The following is a 15,343-nucleotide window of genomic DNA, read 5'->3' as shown; positions in this document are numbered from 1 at the left end:
CCTCATTGGTCAGTTTGGGTCAGGTGTCCTGTCTCTGCTTCCTCCTGGCTTCCCCTCCTCCCTGGCAGAGCATGAGGCTCACAAAGTCCTTGGCCAAACCAAAACATAGCTATCAGCTCTGTTCCCAGGCCGAAAGTCAAAACACTGCACTGCACCAGCTACCAAAAAGGAGAAACATGACTGCTACTGCTGAACCCAGGACACAAACCAAACCCAGAATTAAATTAACACAGGAATAATGCGCATACTTACAATGAGGTTTATTCATATTCCTGATTACCAGTTTACTATCATGCTTTCCTGGATATTCAGCTGGAAAAAATTGTTCATATGTGTTGATTCCTTTGTAAGCATACCACTCAGACTTGAAGTCCTTTAAACTATTTCTTGTTAAATTACAAAATCATAAAACTAAGATAATATTTATGGGACCTGGTCCCAAACTTTTGAAATAGACAAAAATGTTCAATCATTTCAGTTACTTTTGGATGAAACCCAGTTTTTCATCAGGCTTGTGTGGAAGAACTAGGGTTGATTAGGATCATGAGTTTATGAAGTCAGGCTGCATAATTAAGTCTAAGGAAAGGGAGAAGAAAAAGTGATAACCCTTTACAGGAAGTTAGTTCAAATAACTGTATAGTGTTGATGTTTCTTGACATTCCCATTATTGACCGCCTTTTTCAATGATTCACAAAGTAAATTCTTGTTCAATATCCCCTATTTTTACTTTCAAGATTACACAATAGGCACCTTCTAAGAGTTTCAGTTTGCTGTGTTTTGTTTGGTTTTGTTTTTGTTTTCTTCTTAGGATTAACATAAGCATCTGGTGGTATCTGAATATTTCATTTAGCTATTTATCTTCTGTATAAGAAGAACATATAATGAATAATAAAAAAGTAATATATTTTTAAAGCAGGTAAACTGACATGTCTTTATACTTTATTTTAGATTTACATCTTTACAAGAGGAGTACTATTCCAGAGAGTCAAAAATTTTGAAAATAGTTGTTTGATGGTATCCAGTCATTCCTAATTTCTGTTGACATCAGTATGTCTGGAGAAAACAAACAAAGGTCAGTGTTGGAATGTGTTATGCTGTTCAGCATAACAAATCACTGTGATACCATTCTCCAGGCTTTCCTCCATAAGTCCTCTTTATGTCATTAAGACAGTTCTTGAAATAGGCATTACTTAACTTCTAGTGCTTGTTAGCTTGTTTCCATTATCACGATAAAAGCAAAATATTTTATTAGATGTGGTGTGTAAAATGGATTGAATGCAGGTAGAACTGTGCTGAGAATAACTGAACAATTAAACACCTTCTCAGGGTCATGTTAGTAATATGTCTTTTTACTTTTGGCTTTAGCTGTTGGTGGTTTGTGGGTTTTTTTTTAGTTGCAAATGCCATCAGGAGAGATTTTAATGGCTGAATAGGCAGACTGTGTAGTTTTCAGATGTAAAACCAAAATGAGTGACTTCCCTTAGTGAGTCATTAGAAGGGTCACTGATTATTAATCTCTACTAAATGACTGCCTAGCATGGTGGTAACTTAGTCACCTTAGTGACTGAGGTGGACTGCCGTTTCATTCACAGACTTCCAATTTGATTATGGGTAGGCAGTGGGAGAAAATGACTGAATGTGACTTCTCAGCTGGCTTGGCAATAATAGAGCCGGAGGTAGGAAAAAGAGGCAAGTCTAAGCAAGGCTTCAGTTCCTGTACTTAATTATTTAAAAAAGCTGCCCAATTGTAAGCTTTATCTCTGGCAGTTGTCAGATGTCTTCCTGCAAGTGAAGATCAAAAGGAATAATTAGTATGTAGTCTGTCTGTCACCCTGGCTAACACAAATTTTTTTTAATCTGCTGAAATGTGCATTGACAAAGTCCTTAATGGAAGACAGTGATTTTCTCAGGTGAAAGTTTCCTTTCATTTTATCTAATTCTGTCTAGTTCTGGTTTTCAGACAAGTGGAAGAAGAAAAACTTGCCTTTGTGTAGTTTTTAGCATAATTTCTTCATCAAATTGACAAAAGGCTCCAACTGTGAGAGAAATGTTTCAGCATAGTTCTTTTTTTATAATGCAGAACAAAGACTTTCCTGCAAATGTAACTTCAAGCTTTGAAAATATCAATAATGTGCAAATTCCTTATTCCTTTCCTCTTTTATTCCTAATTAAAGCCTTAATTGGCTCCCAACACTGAGTATTTTGGACTCAATTCCTATCTAAAATACGCAAATATGTAGGTTTATTCAGCTTCTAGATAAAGCAATTAATACTTCACATATCCATACCTTTAAAAACTGGGAAAGTAAGAGGAGACACTTCCCACAGGGAATTGAGGATTAATGGGAGAGAGAATAAAACATCTCTAGTCAATGCAGAAAGGTGAATTCCTCTGGCTTGGTTTTGCACTTTAGTTCAGACAACCTTGCTTAAACTGTCAGTGCAACAGGCAAATCACAGGTGACTGAAAAAGATTACAGCTTGTCTCAGTGTACCACTACCTCCAGTAACATCCAATATCTTAATCACAGAAGTCTGGAAGACTGCTAAGCTTGCTCAGACACTTAATCACTCTTATCTGCAACAATATTATTTCACCTGAACCCTCGGGTTTTGCCTATTCTAAGCTTTCACTGTTCACCGTAGTCTAGTGGAAGGAGTCTCTGCCAATGGCAGAGTGTTTGGAACTAAATGATCTTCAAGGTCTTTTCCAAGACAGACAGTTCTAAGATCCTTCTCTCTACTTTGTGTGGCCTTTTACCTCTACTCTTCTGAGCTCATCCTAAAATTCACCTGCATTCTTTCGACCTTCCCAAATTGTTTTTTTTTCTGAAAAAACATAGCTTTTATGATGGACTGGTACGAGAAGCCCTTCAATGACTTTAATTTCCACTTCTTTTAGCAAATAAGGATGTCCAACTGAACAACATATACTAGGTATGAACTATCAAAACAGCTAGAACCATGCATGCTAAATATTGGAGTATGGACAGGCATACCTGAAAAGCACCTAGGACAGCTTAGTGCCAGGCTATTTCAGTTCACAACAAATGCATAGAATTAGTCTATGTCAGAGGGAAGAGAACGTCAGAAACCATAAGAGAGTTTAGTCACAGAAAAATAGCAGATGCTAGAGCATAACTCGGTCCCTACATACACCCAGTCCTCAGGTTCCTTATCATGGAGTAGGTTAAAGCTTGTGAAGATTTACAGAATAGGATATATCTTCCCTGTACAGATTTGCCCTCATATATTTTAAGTTCTCTCTGGAAATATGCTAATTCTTGAGATCCTAGAGTAATTTTGTCAAAATTTCTCTCAAGTCTCAGAGTCCTGAAACCGACAACTCTATGATTGAAAGAGGACAGAAAGTTGCTGTTTATACATGTAGAAAGCCATGAAAATATGACTTGAATATATCTTAAAAGTTTAAGAAACAGAAAGCATGTCAAAGTCATGTTATAAACACTATTCCTCATAGTCTGTAAATCCAAATCCAAATTTCCTCCTCATTTATTTGTGCATATGTTGTTCCTGTATGTGACTACACACATGCACATGCAAATATGTGTCTTTTAAAATAGGCATTTTGGTTTAGAGTATTTTGAGTTGCAACAGCCTTCCTACATTCAAGAGAGGCTTTTCTATGGGCAACAAATTTGTGTTTATAGATGGGTTTTAAACAATTTCAAGTGAAAGGCTCAATAGAAATGAAATAAATCAAAATCCTTTTTGGCTCCACAAAAAAAGATCAAAAAACAAAACCACACACCCATTTGTTTTCCTTACTTTAAGTCTTAACATTTTAATCTTTATGTCTTCTTTATATCTTTTTTTCTGAAGTTATATTTCAGTGACAACAGTTGTCTTGAGTTACTGTTTTCAGTCCTGTTTGTTGTCACCCACCTTTATTCAGTTCGGTAGCTTTTTCTGAACCAAATCCCACTGAAAAACTTTGCCATTTATTCTTTCATTTTCTATTTCCTTCAGATCTGATGAAATGTAATATGGTCTGTTGAGCTAAGTGAGTTTGCATAATTCATGACCACAGAAACTTTCTGGATAATTTCTATTACCTTTTGCTTTCAGAAGTAATCAGCGGCACATACCATTAGTAGTTCTTTTGTATCAATCCATTCGTCATTTATAACGTGTCCATTATACTTCATTTTCTTTCCTCCTCTGGGTACAATAGCAATAAGTCCACTCATAAGTCTCCCTTCATGTTTCACATTATTTTGCCAAATGCATATTGATATTTGGATGATGAAGGGAAATTTATGTTTGGGCAACTAATGAGATTTTGTCTTATTATGAAGCTACTTTAGTTCCTGGGAGGCATCCAGAATTCAGCATGTGACCATGCATTTTGATATCCTTAATATTTGTGTTTAAACGCACGTATGTAGTCCAACAGAAGTAATCAAGAGCAGTATGAAAAGTAGGTTTCGTACAGCAGAAAACCAGTACTGATGCTTTCAGTTATATAGTTTTAATTTTTCCAGACACCTGCAGTAATAGCACTACTCAAAGTGAATATATTGTGCTTCGTTGTCAGTAGCATTATTACTCAATCCTTTCATATGGACAGCTGTTTTGAATGGATTACAAGGACTTGAAATGGACTCTCTTTCCCTAGAGAATGCTTTCCCCTATTAATCTGTAAAGGCATTTAAGTATTTTTCTACCTAGCTCATAACTGTTCTTTATATCTTGACAGAAGCAGCATAATATTTGTTTATTTATTTATTTATTTTAAAGCTAAATCTGTCAGTTTAGTGAAATATCATGGGTCACGATCACCTATGGTGAAATCTTTGAGTTAATGGAGCTGTGTTCACTTATACTCAGCTGAACTTGGCATAATTCCTGAAATACAGTCATGCCGAGGAAGAGAACAGAGACTAACAGTTTAATATAAGAAAATTACATTGAAACTACAATCTGCCTGGTGTGTAAAGTTCTACAAATAATTAAAGGTAGCTTTTCAAAAGTACAATGATGATTTAGGTGACCCACGTTTAATAAATTGGGGGGCTTATAGACTTATAAAATACATAAGATAAAATCTTAAGTCTTGCTCTCATCTATGAAATATACAGTATTAGATAAATACAATATTAGATGGGGTCACATAACAGTAACAATTGAATGAGGCTCTTACCATCCCTCTCAAGTGGGCTGGTGACTGATAACATCATAGTTCAGTAGCCTAAAATGACAGAAATTGGTCCTACTGTGGGTCTTGCTGTTCTCTTCATACATCTCACCGATAACATCTCCTTTCTGCTGACACAGGCTTTCATTCCAACATGCATTACCCTGGGAATAGATTTGGGTTAAAACTGTTTTGAAGAGGTTATTTCTCAATATATGTTATTTTGCTATTCCAGTTCATTGTGAGGCTTTGCAAACACCAGGCAGTGGCACTTAGAAGAAGAGCTTCGCAGCAGTAGGAAAATGCAGATCAGAGTAGGGGCAGAAAAGGGTAAGACCTCTCACAGTGTTACAAATTCTGGCTCGTTCTTGCTTGAGGAGCTTGTTGAATAGCGTAATTAGTCATAACAGTATCACTCTTTGCTCTGTTTTTCCAAGATCTATCAAGACTTGAAGGGTTTTTTTTTATTCTCTCTGAATATATCCTTTCTCTCAATTAGAAGTAGCTCTTATACAGCTACACATTATCACAGAACAACTGATGTTTTTTTTCTCCTCCTCAGTCTCTTTTTTTAAGAATACTCTCCCTTTATACTCCTGTTAAATCATTTTTTTGATATCTTGACAGAACAATGTAATATATATTTTTCTTCTCTTATTTTAATTTTCCTTAAGAAAAAAATAATAGGCAATGAAGAAATAAATATAGTCATTATTTGGAAATAAAATAAGACCAGACAAATGCACTAAACAATGAAAAAAATGTGAAATAATATTGTAACCCTATGTCTGTGTGCACATGTAACTTATTTAACTATTTTTAATTAGTTTGTCTGCTTTTTCAGAAGTGGCTCATGTAAATTTTGTATTTCTAGCCACTGAGGTATGGGACAGTGAATGACACTGAGTACCATTACTTTAAATTTTATGCAGGTCTTTCACCTGCTAAGGAAATAAGTTTCCAACATTTTTAGTGATATTTCACTTTGCCAATCACCTAAGCAGAGCGAAAAACTAAATCTTTGATGAGGAAAAAAAAGAGGGTGGAGAAAATATCAGAAATTTCCAATTACTCTTTCTGGTAAAACATTTTTCAAAGATTTAGACAGACTACCTTCAAAATAATTTGAAAGTATATGATTTTGAGTGCTTCTGAAATCCGCCTATGTAATTTCTTAAACAGAAGCCAATAATCAAACGCAGTAAAAAATTACAAGATATTGAGGCCACACAAATTCTAGTGTGGATATTCTTGAGTTCTGTGATTAGTTGCAAGTATGAGGTGTCACTGAAGAATACCATTTCTTACATTTGTGTATACTTCAAAAATAGGTGCTGCAAACTTAGGATTTGTTTTCCTATATGGGTTTGTGTTTTCACACAAGTATCTAATCAGGTAGTTTAAATACAGGCAACTGAGAAGTTCATATAAATATAAACGCCTTCTGGAGTTGTGGGTGGTTTAGTGCAAGAATGTCTTAATAGATCTCTTTTGCAGTTGCACTGTGCATAAACATGCCCTTTGACTTCTTGGCACTCACTGTTTACCTCTATACCTCTTCATGGGAGAAATTCTTTGTTTTCTGTTTCCATGTTGCTTGTTACCCTGACTCTTTTTCACCACTGAATATCAGACTACTGTCTTGTTCTGCAGGATCTACTCCTGGATAGCTTCTGACTGTCAAGCCATATTTCTCTGAGTATCTCCATCTCTTCTACTGTAGACTTTATAAAGCTTTCCAATAGCTGGATAGAGATGTTTTTGGTAGCATATATCCAGAGGTTTCCTCTTCAACTAAGGTGAAGTTAGAGCAAAGTTTAATGAAACTTAAAGAGATCCAGCTTATCTGAGCTTGAAATACTGCAGTCCACTTTTATTCTATTAGGATGAAGATAAAAATAATCACAATCCTTCATGAAGGAAAGCTTCTTTGGAGATGCCTATTTTATCTTCCTATTGTTTGTATATCTAAATCAATGTAAGGACAAAAATGACAATATGTAAAATAATTAATTTCAAATAAACAGGTTTGGTTTGTTTTTTTTTTTTTTAATCTGAGTTTTATTTTTATTTCCCCAGGACACATTAGCTCATTAGTTGAAGTCCCTACAGCTCATAATTAGTGCATGTCATGATTGCTGTAGGTCCTCCAGCTGTAGACAGAAATATGTTCTCAGTTTTATTCTCAGTTTGCCATTCTTGGAGTAGTATTGTTCAGAGGCTGCTGAAGGTGAAAGAGTAAGGTAATAGGATTTGCTGATAAGTGAAGTTTAACCATACGTTCATGTTGTTTGGTTTTAGTAAGCCATTTTCATTTAACATTGAGGTTTTATTTGAACTAGCAGTGCTATTGAACTGAAGCTAGTGGTGTTCAATAAATTCCCCTTGCATAGAGGGAATCTTGTCATACTATACAGGTAAAATTTAGTCATTTTCTAGGACACTGTGGTCAAACATGTAATTTTTTTTTCTGTAAAACCTTGTAATCTTAGAAAACTAATTTCCCTGTCATGGTTTGTAAGGTAATACTATAAAAAAGCTATATTATTAAAGTAAGTGACAACATTGGCTAGGACATATGGAGACACTGTAATAAAAGTTTTACTGTTTCCAACAGAGTTCTGGTCTAACTAGCAATCTATTATTATCAATAAATCAAATCCTGAAGGGATATTTGCTTTATTAGGCCCCAGTGCACCTACCACAGCCCTTAGAGACCAAAAAAAAAAAAAAATGCTCTTTTGATCTTGTGACTGTTAGGATGTGAAAATGTGAAAGGATTGCATAAAGGAAGAGGGTGCCATGGATTTGAAAACAGAGAATTAACTGAAAAATCATACTGAAGGAAATAGTTTGCACCCTTCCCAAACATACTGCACGTGTCATTGGTTTTGCGCTTTTGTGCTTAAGAACAGTGAAAGAATTTCACTTCTTGAGGAAATCCTTTCCAGTTCCTTCCTGGGGCAGTATTAGATCCACTCTGTTCTTGAGCAGGGCTCTGACTAGGTGCTATGTAGTGAATGAAACCAGAACACTGATAGACATCTGTGAAAGGGAAGTGAGCAACATAAGCCAAGAGAAGTGTGGTACAGATTACAGTTCTGTCATGCTGGATTAGGGGTGCTTTCAATGCACCATTCACAAGAGTCACACTTCTACCTTGAGTAAATTTATGCAAGGGACTTTTAATAGACCTCCCTAAAGGATTATTATTTCAGAGACAAACAACTACTGAAACATGTTATAAAATCATCTGAGCAAGAAACCCCAGTTAGGTTTATCAGCAGAAAAGAGCACCATTTTCAATACTGATGTCTAGATGTGGCACACCTGCACTACATTATCACCGCAGCTAGCTTAATGAGCAGAGCCCAGTGCTCAAATGCACTCCTGGGCTAACATGGTTAGGTGGTGTTCAGAGTCTCAGTTAGGAGATGTTTAGCCAGGTTGGTGGACTCTAGTGCGCTTTGCTACACTCTGGCTCTGGGAAATGCATGTGGAATCAGCTTTGGTATATTTGTGTTGGATATGTCTATGATCCTGCAAGAAGGAGAGACAGAAAAGGTAGGAGAAATATGTATTTGTTGAGTATTAGCAAGCATCTCTGCATTCAGTTAGCTTCACCCTGACTGTATTCCTGACCTAATCTAAATTGTATTTAAAGTGTTTTCAGGTGTCAAGGTTTAAGCTGTGTTTGCCAGCCTAAGTTATGACTGTTCTAGCTCTTCCATTCAATAAAGCTTCACTTTACATTCCTGTAATTGGAAGACTGATCTTATATTCTTCTCAGGCATAGTATCTGGAGTAAGAGATACTAAATAATCAGGAGTGAAAGGAAAATGTAAGTCACTATTTTCCTTTCATGTGACTTCTTTTTAACTGTTCCCTGGAGCATATGTTTTCTGTAGATGTTTTTTCTGTAATAGGTACCCAACACTGTAATTAATTTTGCCATTGAAATGTTGATGGACTTTCGTAGTTCCGTTTAGTCTCGGTCTGTGGTTTGTTTTTATGGCCCAAACAGTGTCTCTCCTCTGTGCTGTAGGCTCAGCCTTTAGTATAAGGGGCAGGCCCTTCTGCTCCTTGCAGTTCCTCCTCTGGGCTGTGTGCCAGCTGTGTCTGGATATGGGGGTGAGAGGTATGGTCTTTAGCATGGTTGTTCACTGGGGTATAAAAGAGGGCCTTTGTCTTAATTTACCCAGATTTTCTCTAGCTGTTTGGCAAGATAGAGGAGTTCTGCAAATGCATATACATACATGTGTGTGTATATGTATATATATATATATATGATTTCTACATTCTTTCTGTAGAATGTATAGAATAGATGTAATTTCTATAGTTTAAGTGTAGCTGTACTGTCATTTCAGTACACTGCTGTATTGCTCTACTAAATCAAAATCCATTGTGGCATCAACTGTCCACAAAAGAGTAAAATAGTTATTAACATTAAACTCTCTCTATGTATAAGATCTTAAAGGATATGGTCAGAGAGTATTAAACTCTGACAGGGAATACTTCCCTTAAATCCGCACCATGTTTATTCAGAGAAGCAGAGGCAGCATTAAAAGTATACCTTTCTGCTGTCATAGTGCAGAAGAGACAAATAAAGTCCTGTTGATGCCCAGTCAAAATGCATTCTGTTTCTTTTCTCTTAGTAACCTGGGGCTCTGTCCTGATGATTTTTCGGGGGTTTGTTTTTATTTTTTTTTCCAATTCGTTAATTGGTCTTCTTCAATTTGATCTTTTTAGCCTATAGGATTACAGTAAGATAACTGTGTACTTAAGATGAGGATAACAGGAAGATAATACAGGTATAACAAAATTTAATTTTATAAAAAAAATAAACAGATACATTGATCTGTCAGTTAACAGGGTATGTGTTAGAAGAAAATTGTTGTGTGTCCACTGGGTATATATTTCACAGAATCATAGAATAGTTAGGGTTGGAAAGGACCTTAAGATCATCTAGTTCCAACCCCCCTGCCATGGGCAGGGACACCTCACACTAAACCATCTCACCCAAAGCTTCGTCCAACCTGGTCTTGAACACTGCAAGGAGCAGAGCATTCACAACCTCCCTGGGCAACCTATTCCAGTGCTTCACCAACCTAAAACAGGAAAGAGTTTCCTCCTTATATCCAATCTAAACTTACCCTGTCTAAGTTTTAACTCGTTACCCATTGTCCTTTCATTACAGTCTCTAATGAAGATTCCCTCCCCAGCATCCCTATAGGCCCCCTTCAGATACTGGAAGGCTGATAGGAGGTCTCCACGCAGCCTGCTCTTCTCCAGGCTGAACAGCCCCAACTTTCTCAGCCTGTCTTCATACGGGAGGTGATCATCTTCGTGCCCCTCCTCTGGACTTGTTCCAACAGTTCCATGTTCTTTTTATGCTGCGGACGCCAGAACTGCGCACAATACTCCAGGTGAGGTCTCACAAGAGCAGAGTAGAGGGGCAGGATCACCTCCTTCGACCTGCTGATCACGCTCCTTTTGATGCAGCCCAGGTTACGGTTGGCTTTCTGGGCTGTGAGCGCACGCTGCCAGCTCATGTTCATTTCCTCATCGACCAACACCCCCAAGTCCTTCTCTGCAGGGCTGCTCTGAATCTTTTCTCTGCCCACCCTGTAGCTGTGCCTGGGATTGCTCCAACCCAGGTGTAGGACCTTGCACTTGGCATGGTTAAACTTCATGAGGTTGGCATCAGCCCACCTCACAAGTGTGTCAAGGTCCCTCTGGATGGCATCCCTTCTCTCCAGCGTATCAACCGAACCACACAGCTTGGTGTCATCAGCAAACTTGCTGAGGGTGCACTCAATCCCACTGCCCATGTCAGCGACGAAGATGTTAAACAAGACATGTCTCAAAACCGATCCCTGAGGGACACCACTCGTTACTGGTCTCCAGCTGGACATTGAGACATTGACCACAACTCTTTGTGTGCAGCCATCCAGGAGGTTCTTTATCCACTGAGTGGTTCATTCATCAAATTGATGTCTCACCAATTTAGAGACAAGGATGTCGTGTGGGACAGTGTCAAACACTTTCCACAAGTCCAGGTAGATGACATCAATTCCTCTACCCCTGTGCATCAGTTCTGTAGCCCCACCATAGAAGGCCACCAGATTGGTCAGGCAGGATTTCCCCTTAGTGAAGCCATGCTGGCTGTCACCAAGCACCTTGTTGTTTTTCATGTGCCTTAGCATGCCATCCAGGAGAATCTGCTCCAAGATTTTGCCAGGCACAGAGATGAGACTGACTGGTCTGTAACTCCCTGGGTCATCCATTTTCCCCTTCTTGAAAATGGGGGTTATATTTCCCGTTTTCCAGTCATCGGGAACTTCACCTGACTGCCATGATTTCTCAAATATGATGGCCAGTGGCTTAGCAACTTCATTCGCCAGCTCCTTCAGGACCTGTGGATGGATTTCATCAGGTCTCATGGACTTGTGTAAGTTCAGGTTCTTAAGATGGTCTCGGACCAATTCCTCTCCTACAGTGGGCGCAAGGTCTTCATTTTCACAGTCCCTGCGTCTACCTTCCAAGACTTGGGTCGTGCAGTCAGAGCCTTTGCCAATGAAGACCGAGGCAAAGCAGTCATTCAGAACCTCAGCCTTCTCCAAATCCTGTGTAGCCAGGTCTCCTGAGAGCTTCCTGAGGGGGCCTACATTGTCCCTAGTCTGTTTTTTTTTATTTGCTATGTACCTGTAGAATCCCGTCTTGTTATCCTTAACATACCTAGCCAAGCTAAATTCTAACTGGGTCTTATCATTCCTAACCTGGTCCCTAGCTTCTCGGACAACATCCCTGTGCTCTCTCTTCCCCAGCTGCCTGTCCTTACTTCCACCTTTTACAAGCCTCTTTTTTCATTTGAATTTTCCTCAGGAGCTCCTTATCCATCCAAGGAGGTCTCCTGGTCCTCCTTCTGCACTTCCTTTTACTTGGGATGCAACACTCCTGAGCTTGTAGCAGGTGACACTTGAATATCAACCAAGAGTCTTGCCCCCCCCCCCCCCCACCTTCTAGGGCTATATCCCATGGAACCTTACTAAGCAGGTTCCTGAAGAGGCCAAAGTCTGCTCTTTTGAAGTCCAAGGCACTGAGCTTGCTGCACGCTCTTCTCACTGTCCTGAGGATCTCAAATTTGAGCATCTCATGATCGCTGCATCCAAGGCTGCCCTGGAGCTTCACATTTCCAATGAGCCCTTCCCTGTTGGTGAGCACGAGGTCAAGCATGGCACCTCTCCTTGTCAGCTCCTCTATTACTTGCAGAAGGAAGTTGTCTTCTACACAATCGAGGAACCTCCTGGATTGCTTGTGCCGGGCCGTACCGTCCTTCCAACAGATGTCAGGGTGGTTGAAGTCCCCCATGAAAACAAGGGCCTGCGAGCGTGAGGGTTTTCCTATCTGTGCTTCATCCGCAGGTTCTCCTTGATCAGGCGGTCTGTAACAGATCCCCACAGTAATGTCTCCCATAGCTATATTCCCTTTAACCCTGACCCACAAACTCTCTGTGGACTGCTCACCTGTCCCCAGACACAGTTCCATACTCTCCAGCCTATCTCTAACATAAAGAGCAACTCCCCCTCCCCGCCTGCCAGGCCTGTCTTTTCTAAAGAGCCTGTAACCTTCCATTCCAACACTCCAGTCATAGGAGCCATCCCACCATGTTTCTGTGATGCCTATTATATCATAGCCCCGTAGATATGCCCACATCTCTAATTCCTCTTGTTTGTTCCCCATGCTACGGGCATTTGTATAGAGGCATCTGAGCCTAGCACTAAATGAAGCTGGCTCATTTTTGGAGTGGCTGGAATATCTTTACATTGTTCTGAGTATTTATTATATGTGCTGGCAACTGACTGGGTGTGTTGGGATGCAAGGATGCCCCCCACCCCCAACACATCTAGTTTAAAGCCTCTTTGACCAGTCTGGCAAGCCTCCTACCAAAACTGCTCCTACCAGCTCCACTAGCCCCTGTAGACCTGGCCTACAAGCTTGGGTCCTGTGTTCAAGACACCCAAACCCCTGACTATGACACCACCCTTTTAACCAGTTATTAACCTGGCTAATCTTCCTAGCTTTTTTTAGGTCCTCCTCTGTACCCTGGAGAATTGATGAAAAGACAATCTGAGCTCCAGAGCCCCAACCACCTCTCCCAGGGCTCTGTAGTCTTTCTTTATGTTCTCCAGGCTACTGCTGTCTATATCACTAGCACCCACATGGACCACTAGAAGTGGGTAATAGTCCGTGGGACTTACTAGAGCAATTTACTGAATATGGTCCAGCCATACATAAACGTTTTGATGCTGGTCTCAAAATAGTAAAATTAGAGTAGAAATGTTTATTAGTCTGGGTACATGTTTCTGTTCTAAAATTAAGTAATAAGAATTGGAACTTTAATTTTCACAGTCAAGATATAATCAAATTTATGGCTCATTAGTGTTAAAATTATCTTACTTGTTTCCTAATGTCCTGGGATGACTCCTTCAGTAATAGATTTTTTTTATTAATAAACCAAAATCAGTGGCTATGTTGTTATGGCTTATTCTCCAGACCTCCCTTTCCTTTATTCAACCTTCTCACTCCTCAGCAGGGCTCCAGTGAGTGTTTCAGTATAGCAAAGCATGCATGCAAGTCGATAACTGGTTTTTGTTAGGAAGTTCATAACTGTTCTTAGTTATACTCATGTTAGTATTGCACATTACTGAGGAAAAGCCCTAACCTAGCAGCATAAAAAAAGAGGAGGTTATTGTGCTATCTGATGGTTTTGTTATGGCATCCAGTATTCTCTCTTTAGGAAGTATAAGTGTATTTCAAGCTATGTACCTGATGACATGCTTCTGAAAATCAATTCATAGTGAAAGTGCCACCCTGAGATTTTGTATATTACCATGATCAGGAGTTATGTGTAATCTTGATGGTATGGTGCCAGTCCTGGTTTTTCCACAACTCTGTCTTGTGAATGAGAGAATTTTAAAAATACTGATATGTAATAACTAATTTTAAAGGTAATATTCAGCTAGATATTAATAACTGTGAAAATCTGAAGTTTGCAAAACTTGCAGCAGAGAGGTCTGATGGGAGTATCCCTGCAAAAATTTCTTTCATCTTCACAAAAGAGTTCCATGTGTTACCTGTTGGGGAAAGCAGACTGCTGAAACCTACCTTGAGTTCAGCAATATAAAATGTAAAATAAAATACTTACTTTGCACATTAAATTGCCTCCAGCAGAAACGGAAGAATGCAGCCAGTTAGACTGCTACCATGCCCACTTGCAACAATACTTGTGCCGTCCTAAAACCTCATAAAACAAAAAATAAATAAAACAAGAATCTATTTGCACTTAGATCAACAGTACTGTACCAAGAAAAAAAACAATTTTGGTTTAATAAAATTTAACTGCTGGAATTGAACGTGCAAGCCTTTAAAGGAATTTCTAATGTAATACTGGAAAGGAGAAGTACTGTATGTAATTAATTTTTACTTTAAGTTTACCAGATCAAATATATTTTTCACAGTGAGAAGAAACTTTTTTGGACTTAGTAAATTATTCTGATGCTATCCATTGTATCATTTTGGAGAACAATACACTCTGTAGCAAGTCTATTGATAGGAGTGGTTCTTGCAGAAGGTACCGGTGTGATATACTTCTGGTACTGTATTTTCTAATCTTCCTTTACAGAGAATTTTTTTCATGCTGAAATAGCATTTGATGTCTCTTATTAACATTTCATATCTCAGTCTTATATACTGATGTAATAAACATGATGCAACATGGTAACCTGAATCTTAAGCTTCTAACATACCAGGTCTTCAAAAGTCAAGGTATTGCCGCAAAGAAAAGTTGCAGGGAGAGAAGAATGGAAGCTGTTTAAAAAAAAAAACAAAACAACAAAACTAACAGCTGTGTTAAAACTTACAAAACCCCCAAAGAATCACAAACAAAACCGCTGCCTGTGATCATACAGGCTTCTTAAACTCAGTGCCTTTGGAAGAGATCAGAGATTATGGATCACAGTAGTAAAGTCATTTTCTTTTAATTTTTTGTTTTGTGGTTTTGTTTTTTTTTTTCTTTTTTTTCTTCTTTTATTCTTAGACCTCTAGTTATTGTGAAAAGCAGTGCATTAGAAATAAAATGCATAATAAGACCAGTATTCTGACTAGCCATAGATGCAGAAGGAG

This window comes from Pezoporus occidentalis, unplaced genomic scaffold, assembly GCF_034315485.1.
Source record: "Pezoporus occidentalis ecotype Australia unplaced genomic scaffold, CSIRO_AGI_Poc_V1 ctg203, whole genome shotgun sequence".
Classification (NCBI taxonomy): domain Eukaryota; kingdom Metazoa; phylum Chordata; class Aves; order Psittaciformes; family Psittacidae; genus Pezoporus; species Pezoporus occidentalis.
Note: the sequence above shows the minus strand (reverse complement) of the source record.